Below are 8,691 nucleotides of genomic sequence, written 5' to 3' on the forward strand. Positions count from 1 at the left end.
ACTGCCTCATGTACACAGACAACCCTCTCCTCCTCCCAACAAATTCCAACACATGTGAGAGATGCAACCATATAGCCAAACTGGAGGCTAAGCTCTCTCAACTCAGTACTGGCGTAACCAGTCAGGAGGAAAAGGAAACCACACTCACTACAATTCCAGTCTCACATAGACCTACCACGACAGCAAACCAAACACATAAACACACAAAACATACTGGAGGCTCTAAATAAATATCTGCCTAAGCAGCAGAGACCTCCAAAGAAGACACCCAAGCAACCACTACCCCAAAACAAAACACATAGCTCACAAAGCCAGTGTGCCGAACAGTCACAGCCCTTAAGGCTAAACAACACACCTGATACACTTGTAATAGGTGACTCTATCGTCAGGCACACTGACATCCCGCTCACCAAGCTGAACAAGGAGAAGGTCACGGTGAGCTGCCTGTCAGGTGCTAGGATCCGCCACATAACACAAGCACTCAGGTCACTCCAAGGCAAGTACAAATATGACTCAGTCATTGTCCATGCTGGTGTGAATGACCTGAGACGTACCTCCCTGGACTACATGAAAAGAGACATAGAGGAGCTCTCTGAGCATGTAGCCCAGGCCGGTATGACCCTGACCTTGAGTAGCATCTTACCCTCACCAAGAATGATGCCACAATATGAAGACAAGATGATCAATTTCAACAATTGGCTTAAGTATTGGTGTCATTCAAAGGGGATCCAATGCCTGTCAGCCTGGGATGACATGCTCGACAAGCCACGATGCTTCGCTAGGGACGGCTTGCACCTATCACCCTTGGGCTTTCGGATATTGGCAAAGGCTCTTGCTACCCCCATAGTGCCTTTTTTAGGCAAGGCTCAAAAGACAAACCTACCTCCATAGGTATCACAAGGGATAAGAAACTAAGAGTAGTGCTACTCAACGCCAGAAGTCTAAACCTCAAGATGCATGCACTCTAAACTCTCCTTAGCATGGAAAACATTGATATCTGTGCAGTAACAGAAACCTGGTTCAAGGATCCCGAGAGCACCCCAGCACTACCAGGCTATACCTCATACCATGTTTTTCAGCCCCAAAACCTGGACTGAACCACAAAAGGAGGGGGAGTACCAATATTCGTCAAAGATACCCACACCTCCAGGTTGGTGGCACAGCACAAAGCATCAGAGACTATCCATGTGCAACTAACAGTGGGTAAAACTGCCTTCCAGTTTATAGCCTGCTACAGACCACTGTCCCAAACCCAGGAACTCCACTCGGCCTTCCCGAGAACACTGGAAAATATGAAGGTCTCTCCAAACACCATTATATTGGGCGACTTCAACTACCCAAACATAGACTGGGAGCATTACTCTAGCTCCAACACCCTAGCCCAAAGGTTCCTAGAATTTATAAACTCAAATGCTATGGAACAACTTGTTACCACTCCCACAAGAGGGGAAAACATACTGGACCTGATCATTATCAACATGGGGACTCTATGCTCCAGACCAGAAGTGTATCCCTCACTGATAAGATCAGACCATAAACTAATCTCACTGGATATTCACATCCTGACCCCACCCCCTGCCCAGAAAACCACAGTGAAAATCTTCTCTAAAGCAAATTTCAGACTCCTCAAAACCGAGGTGGAATCCTTCAAAGCCCCCAGGCCTGTGGAAAATATGGCCCAGACCGCAGAATCCTTTATAAATGCATTCTATGAACACCTTCAGGAATGCATGGTTCATGCAATCCCAAATAAAACCAAGACCCAGTCCTCCAAAGGCAGACATCCTGTCTGGTGGACCCCAGCCATAAACAAACTATACAACAGAAGGAGGAAGCTACTACATGATAGAGCAAAATCCCAAAAAGGGAAGGCATCTCTGATCAGTATTAGCAAAAAAACTACAGGCACTCATAAAATCGTCTAAGGCCAGCTTTGAGAGAAAAATTGCACAGGACACTAAGGATAATCATAAGGCTTTCTTTAGTTATGTTAGGATCCTGGGTGGGAATTCCCAGATATGCTCAGAATTAGTCCAAAATGACAAAAATACACCGAACCCACAGACATTGCCAACATCCTAGCTGACAGGTTCAGCGCAAACTCCCCCCCCCCACCAAAAGGGCAAATATCTATCCCAGCAGAGTGCTGCCCCCCTGACATCTCAGATGCTCAGGTAGGAGCCGCCCTCTCCAAAGCAAAAAACACAGCATCAATGGGACCAGACGATGTCCCGGGCTGTGTCCTACATGAACTCCAAGAAGAGCTAAACCCAAGCATAAAACTACTGTTCAATCTCAGCCTTACTACAGGATATGTACCCAAAGAGTGGTGTACAGCAACAGTGGTCCCTCTCCACAAAGGTGGTGCCTCAACGGATCCTGGAAACTATCGCCCCATAAGCCTGACTAGCTTGGTCTGCAAAGCTATGGAAAGGATCATCATGGACCTTATAAATAAAGATATTGGGGACCTACAGACACTGGATCCTACCCAGTTCAGCTTTGTTAAGGGCAGATCCTGCCTCTTAAACCTGGTCGATTTCTTTGAAACAGTCACCAAGGCCATTGACGAGGGGAAGGTGGTCCACACAGCCTACCTGGACCTCGCAAAAGCCTTCGATACAGTACCCCACTCGGGCATTATAGATAAGCTCACCAGCTTAAATATAAACCCCTATGTCACTAGATGGGTTGCAAACTGGCTCAAGGACAGAACCCACATGGTTAGAATTGCTAGAGCCATGTCAGACTCCAAACCAGTTACAAGTGACGTCCCACAAGGCTCAGTCCTGGGACCTCTCTTGTTCGGTATATATTTCTCAGAGGTACAGGCCAACACAGAAGGACTGTGGCTGACCAAGTTTGCAGATGACTGCAAACTGGGAGCCATAATCGACTCTCCAGCTGACACAAGCATCCTCCAAAAGGGCCTCATAGAAACAGGCAACTGGTGCCAGAGCCATGGCCTCAAGCTAAATGCCAAAAAGTGCATAGTCATCCCCTTTGACAAAAACAAAGTGCCCACAAATTACCACATAAGTGGTAATCCATTAAGTACGGAAGAAGTAATTAGGGACCTGGGGACCCAAGTTGATAGCAATCTCTCATTTGACAACCATGTGGCCAAAGTGGTTAGAAAAACATTTTATATAGCCCACCTAATCATGAAGGGATTCACATCTAGATCAGGGGAGGTCATCGTGCCTCTTTACTCATCCCTCATCAGGCCCATAGTTGAGTATAATGCCCCTTTTGGGATATACCTTACCAGACACCTGCAGCAACTGGAAAGACCCCAAAAGTACCTCACCAAGAGGATCAAAGGGCTCAAACAGATGTCATATGCTGCCCGGTTAAAGAAACTCCAGCTCTACTCAGTGGCATACCGCCTGCTCAGAGGCGATCTGTGCCTGACGTATAAAGCCATGTCCAACCCAGAATTAATGGACATGCTGCACCTCAGAAAATCCAAATCCCATCGAGCTACGTGCTCGAGAGACTTGAACCTCAGCACTGAAATAAATAGGACATGCTAGAGGGACAGATTCATAACCCAGAGGCTCCCTTCACTCTGGAATAAAATCCCAGTCCAGGTTAGGCAGAGTCCCTCATTGACTCTCTTCAAGAGGAATCTTGATGAGTGGATGGGGGATCGTAGGTTTACCCCGGGTATCACTTCTGTGTCACTGTTAGACAGAGGCACAGTATACTAACCTCGAAAAAGGGCATATCAAAATTAATTTAAAATGGGTGGTGAAAACCAAATACACTCTGGCTAGGCTTATAAATGCCCTAGGGCAGATAGCCTAGTATGAACCTATGAACCTATAATAAATACTGAATAAATATGTACTCATAATAAATACTGAATAAATAACTGTCATGAAATATAAGTGGACACATCCTAAAAGACTCAATATTATAAGTCGAAAGGAACATAAGGAAAAGCCAGAAACAATTGCAAGTTATTTAAATGGCACAGTATAGATGAATTATATAAAAACACATCGATTTGTAATTGTGTATAAAAAAAGCACATAATCAAAGTCTGTCTACATTATTCACTATTGGATCTTTTCACCTAGAAAGTGCTTTAAGCTTTAAAATACATTTGATTGAGGCATATTGATTTAAAACTGGTGGTATATGGGCAAAAGAACGAATTTGCCACATAAGTTCACATTCTTCTAATTTAAGTCCCCATGGACCACCTCTCCTACTATATTCAACCTGTTGTATATATTAACCTCTTGAAAAATATGTTCAAGAAAACATTCTGGATAACCCCTCCTTAGAAACATGTTCTTCGATAGTTTACATTCTAGTATATAGTCACTGTCAGAGGAGATCATTCTGGCTGCCCTTACCACTTGCCCTTTCACAACAGCGTTTTTCTGGTGGTAAGGGTGGCTACTTGTAAAATGTAAAAATGCATTTGAGTAAGTAGGTTTCCAATATATAATAGTCCTTTACCTACTATTGGCTCTATCTTTAATCAATTGTATATCCAAAAAATTAATGGAATCAGAACCAATTTGGAGTGTAAATTCCAGAATATCAGTTAGTTCATGAAACCTGATAAGGGAGGAGGTCTGGTATTTATGGATCAAACTGAATATGTAAATAAAATGCTCGAATATCTTGAAAGTGATACTTATGAACATGTTAGCCTAAATGAGGTCAGCAGTGTTTACAAGAAAATTAATAGCAACCTTAATTATTTGTTTTTAGAGGGAAGCATTAGTATTGATATCCTGCAGTATTTGACTATGCCAGCTCCCATAATACCCACCCTCTTTGGTTCTCCTAAAACACATAAGAATCTTCATAACCCGCCATTTAGACCCATTGTAGATGGGCAGGGGTCAATCACATATTCATGTGCAAAATTTATTGACAACAAGCTTAAGCCCCTTATTAAAACTGAACCACAGATTTGCCATGATTCATGGAGTTTTTTGGAGTGGAATCAACAACTTAGAATACAATGAAAACTGCACCTTTCTTACAGTAGACATAAAGGATCTATATACAGTAATACCACAAGAGTTAGGTATACAGTGGGTCAGAGAGTTTCTAAACATGAAAGGTGTGGATGATAGCGATACCTATGTGGTTGACACCCTCCTCGTGTTAGTGTTTTCTAACAATTTTATGTATTTCAATGGAGAATTTTATTTGCAATAAAACAGGAGTTGTGATGGGGTCGCCTTGTGGGGGCAGTTTTGCAAATTGTGTAATGGCCTATTGGGATAGGGTACTATTATTCAATAATGGATTGTTCCAGGACAATGTTATATGGTATAGGAGATATCAGGATGACATGTTTTTCATTTGGAAAGGGGAGACCCTAACTGTTGAACCTTTTATTAGAGCTATCACAGAACTAACTGATTTTCTGGAATTTACCTTCCAAATTGGTTCTGATTCCATTAATTTTTTGGATATACAGTTGATTAAAGATAGAGCCAATAGTAGGTAAAGGACTATTATATATTGGAAACCTACTTACTCAAATGCATTTTTACATTTTACAAGTAGCCACCCTTACCACCAGAAAAAAGCTGTTATGAAAGGGCAAGTGGTAAGGACGGTCAGAATGATCTCCTCTGACAGGGATTACTTACTAAAATGTAAACTATTGAAGAACATGTTTCTAAGGAGGGGTTATCCAGAATGTTTTCTTGAACATATTTTTCAAGAGGTTACTATTAAGAGGACCTCTGGGTATTTTAAACCCATTGTACAGAAAGGATATGGGGGAATTTATAAGGAAACTCAGGAGCAGACTATTGTTGAATCTAGCCAGAGGAATATACACACAAATAATAACATAGGTAACAGTTTTCTGATTACCTATTCTATGTATGCTGAGAACATAAAAGACATCTTAGTTAAGAATTGGGCTATAATTTTGGAGGACAATAGTCTAAACAAAATATTAGAGGCAGGTCCACGTTTTACTTATAGAAGAGGGCAAAATCTGAAACGTTTATTGGAGAGCCAAAGAGATCAACATAAAGGAATTAAGGGCATGAGCATGAGAACGTGTGGATGTTGTCAGCAGTGTACATTTATTAAAACAGGCAATAAATTTACCATCAGAGATAGAACCTATGTAGTTAAAGGGAAATTTAACTACGATTCTAAAGGAGTAGTTTATGTGGCACCATGCAAGCAATGTTCATCATATTATATTGGAAAAACAGAAAGGAAACTCAAACAGAGGATATATGAACACCAATATAGTATACATAGAAAAATAAATACATTTGATTTAACTAAACACATTTTGGATAATCCCACACATAGGTTCCCTTTTACTGTTATATAACAGGTTGAATATAGTAGGACAGGTGGTCCATGGCAACTTAAATTAGAAGAATGTCAACTTATGTGGCAAATTTGTACTTTTGCTCATATGCCACCAGGTTTAAATCAATATGCCTCAATCAAATGTATTTTAAAGCTTAAGGCCCTTTCTAGGTGAAAAGGGCCGATAGTGAATAATGTAGACAGACTTTGATTATATGCTTATTTTATACACAATTACAAGTTGATGTGTTTTTATATAATTCATCTATACTGCTCCATTTAAATAACTTGCAATTGTTTCTGGCTTTACCTTACATTCCTTTCGACTTATAATATTGAGTCTTTTAGGATGTGTCCACTTATATTTCATGACAGTTATTTATTCAGTATTTATTATGAGTACATATTAATTCACTATTTATTATGAGTACAGAATTCTTATTGTTTATTTATACAAAGAAGAGGTGACATGACATATTACAAATCAAAAGAGTTTATATATTTTGTCAATTTTTATATGTACAGTTTTTAAGTGTTTGTATCTTTAAATCCATACTGTCTTAATTGGTTTTAATTAACTTATTGATTGTAATATATATTGAGTGTATTGTGTTGTGTTGAGTTGTCTGAAGAAGTTGAGGCATTTGCTTCAACGAAAGCGCTTACAATTAAAGTGTAGCATGTCAATCGCCAGTTTGCCTTCTTCATATTTACCTCTTTAATGATGCGTCTTTTCCATGCCTAGGGACAGAGTACATCAGCTCATAATAATCAAAATTTGAAATGTAATATATTAATGAATACTAAAAGGGACTTTAATTTTTATAATTTTACAGCAATTGATATTGATTTTAAATGTGCAGATTTGTTTTCAAAGGGCACAAACAGGCCAACAATGTATAATTCGGGGACAAACTTTTTATATTATAAATAAACTTAATCATAACAGTTAATGGTTTCATTTATGCAGTGTTGTTTCAGGAATGTCAACTTTTCTATATAGGGAAGGCCAAACAAAAGCTATGGGAATGTGTTTACTAGCACATATACGAAATCAGAAAGGAAAAGAACACTAATGCACTTTATAAACATGTTAGTGAATTTCCTGGTCACACGTTTACATTTATAGTATTAGAACAGATTGACCAGAAAGCTAGAGGAGGACCATGGCCAGTAAACTTGGAAAAAAGAGAACTATTTTGGCAATTGTACTGGAATGCATACAACTGTCCTGGGCTGAATGATCATGTCTCTATTGTCCCTTTACTAAAGTTAAAAGCACTTAAAAGATGAAATAAACTTTTTATGTTGTTATATACAAGGATTTTTATCGATAGTTTGGTTGGTTTTTCTAAATTATGTACTGTTTTTTTAATTGTATTTGGTGATATATTTCAATGAAAGCGGGATATCTTGGTATATGCCTTTAAATTTCAAATTTTAACTTTTATCATGTCACTGTTTTAACTTTTGAAGTGAGATTTTTATAATTGTTGATTTCTCTGATGAAGTTTTATTACTATGTACAATGAAAGTGCTTATGTATGTGATTTAAATAAAAGATTTAATCTTTAGTGGACGGACCAAACAGTTTCACTTTTTTCTGCTTTTTCTGTGTTTTAAGTTTGGCTTACACATGAGCACATACTTTCTCACGCATAGACATTTACACGCAGGTACACAAGGACACACAACCATGCACGTGCATGGGTATTTTACCCCTATTTATTTTTTTAACAGGACCTGGATCATTACATTTTAATTACTGATTTCTCCATTTATAATGGCGGTAGCCATTTTTCACTTATTACATGTGTCTGGTCTTCATTTTTCCCTGTACAACAGTACAGAATCTACACATTCCTTACAGCATTGTTTTGACAGACCCTTAAAGCTCTTGCCTTTCTGAGTGGAGTCACGGGAGCCATCGTGACAGGTCAGCAAGGAATAGCATTTCCTGAACCTGCGGGCATTTCTATTTATGTTTTTGGCCAGCAATTCTTCCTTAACGGCATTTCAAAGATTTTACATGTAAACAGCTCACATTTTTATGTCTGTCAGGTCTTAAGTTTACTGTGCTGTTATTTTGTTAGGGCAATTTCTATAAATGGCTTCTACAAGTAAATCTAAAAAAAATCTTAGTATGATGCTATGTCATTGGAACACAGTTTACATGATCTGCAACTATTTCAGTTTGTTAACAGTATGAGTTATTTGACATGAATAAATAACTGTGGCATTTTATGCAATACCTTATTTATTTAGTTAATGTCGATATAGGTGGGTTGATCATAATGAACTTTTTGCAGTGAGAGCCAAGATGTTAAAGCATTGAAATTTATTTCATTACTCCTAATGCTTACTTCAGCAGCATAT

General features: G+C 39.0%; 1 long non-coding RNA gene and 1 other non-coding gene across 2 annotated transcripts in view; both read left to right on the forward strand.

The window, feature by feature from the left end:
- Positions 1–8,691, forward strand: part of LOC122816422 — a 623,953-nt gene that overhangs the window by 292,056 nt on the left and 323,206 nt on the right. The window lies entirely within an intron of this gene.
- Positions 8,671–8,691, forward strand: part of LOC122817448 — a 107-nt gene continuing 86 nt past the window's right edge. Inside the window, exon 1 of the small nuclear RNA XR_006367265.1 lies at positions 8,671–8,691. This exon is cut by the window's right edge and continues 86 nt beyond it. This is a non-coding gene — a small nuclear RNA (U6 spliceosomal RNA).

This window comes from Protopterus annectens, chromosome 12.part0 (assembly GCF_019279795.1).
Source record: "Protopterus annectens isolate FY-2018-M chromosome 12.part0, PAN1.0, whole genome shotgun sequence".
NCBI classification, from domain to species: domain Eukaryota; kingdom Metazoa; phylum Chordata; order Ceratodontiformes; family Protopteridae; genus Protopterus; species Protopterus annectens.